Source organism: Tachyglossus aculeatus, chromosome 5, assembly GCF_015852505.1.
Source record: "Tachyglossus aculeatus isolate mTacAcu1 chromosome 5, mTacAcu1.pri, whole genome shotgun sequence".
Lineage (NCBI taxonomy): Eukaryota > Metazoa > Chordata > Mammalia > Monotremata > Tachyglossidae > Tachyglossus > Tachyglossus aculeatus.
The window spans coordinates 104,846,521-104,848,358 of record NC_052070.1 but is presented as its reverse complement, the minus strand read 5'-3'; positions in this window follow the sequence as shown (position 1 = coordinate 104,848,358).

Sequence of the window (1,838 nt, the reverse complement as noted above, 5' to 3'; positions counted from 1 at the left end):
AAGTTGACATCACCAGGGCCATTTTCAGGTGATAATGTACCTTGAAATGAGAGTTCAAATGTTGATCACTTCCCACAGACAAGTGATGTAATACACTTCACCAAAGGATGCTCTTTCATCATATGGTGATTTCCAGCATTAGCACCCAGATCTATAATGTGCTACCCTTCCCTTCATCTCCCAACCTCCCCCTCATGGATGGCCATGATGGCCTGAGTTAAGCTGAGCCAAGGGCCAATTTCTGTCTCCAGGAGAAGGTTGAGGACAGTAGCTCCAAAAGGCAGAGGAAGAAAGAGGCAGATCTTTTCACATCTGCCCTCGTTCTCCAAGAGAATCCTCGATGATTCGGATTGGGAACACCAATTCTGAATCAGGCCCTACTCTGGGCCTCTGATCCTGTCCTTTCAGGCTCTGCCCTTTTCCCATTTCCCTCACCATTCTCCTCTGCTGATCCAACACTGTAGCCCACATCGCTCTCCTCTCTGCTGCTTCCTTGGGTTCCCCACTGATCACTTGCCCTGCCCTTGGTCTTCCTTTCCCGCACCTCCTGACTAGGGTCTGAAAGTAGAGTCCAATCAGCACAGGAACTGGACTCTGGACTCAGCTTCCTGGAGTAGAAATTGGGGTCTTGACTATCCCTCCCCACCATGGGAGCCTCTAGTAAATTTCCAGAGCTGGCATATCCACGGTCACCACCCCCCACCAACCCAGCTCCACTCCCACCTCATGAATGACCCTAATCCCTCACTTGAGAGTCTCCCAGCCTCCCCCATTCATTCATCATATTTATTCAAATGTACGTATTCATGAATATGCATATTCATTCAATCGCATTTATTGAGCACTTACTGTGTGCAGAACACTGTACTAAGCGCTTGGGAAGTACAAATCGACAACATATGGAGACGGTCCCTATCCAACAACGGGCTCACAGGCTAGACGATTAGAATCGTCCCCCAGCCCAAGCCCTGATGCTTAACTGCTTATCTGTTGCCTGCTCTCCTTTGCTGGCTATTCTGCTGTTTCTGTGACAGTGGGAAATGGATAGCTTTGGATAGTCTTTGGACCCAGAGATGCCACCCTAGGCGCCCTCAGTCCACCCAGTCCATCACACAGTTGCCTTTCTCAGGTGAGGACAGTCAACCTTGGATGCACAACTCTGAAGAATGTAGGATAGGGAGATCTATGTGGTGAAATATCTGTGCATTGCAGCCTCACCTCCCTGCATACCCTCAGCGCCCCCCCCCCCACACACCCAAAATTGCCATGACTGAGGAACTCTCTGCCTGATCCCACAAGCTCTTCACAAGCTGGGCCTTCTTTCAAAGTTCTTGCTGTTCCTCTTCACTCCAGTTTCACCTCCTACCAAGTAAAACATCTGGTAATTGCAATCTTGTTTCCCTGTGTACTCTCAGGCCTCCTACCCCAACTGAAGAACTTTCAGCCTGCCCCCAGTATGCTTTGTGCTCCAGCCAGGCTGCCTCCCAGGGAATTGACACTGGCTCCCCTCTGCACCACTGAGGAGACCCCAGATTCCCATCCTGCGTTCAACCATCATGGCAGGAAAAGAATACAACATTAGGCTCCTTAAAACCTCGGGAAAATTAATGACCTCAGTAGCCATCTTTGTGGTTTTGAGTTTGCTGTGGACTCAGTATAACAAGTCCTGAAATTCTGCTCCTTTAGCCACAGCTCTCTCCTGACTTTTGTTTTCAATTTGAGTATTGTGTATTTGTCCTTGTCTCTTAAACTCTTTTAATGTTTAATTGTTCATTGCTCCTGAAGTGTTTGTTCCAAGTCCTCTTCCTCACCTTTATTCATAAATTATGAGCTTTTCA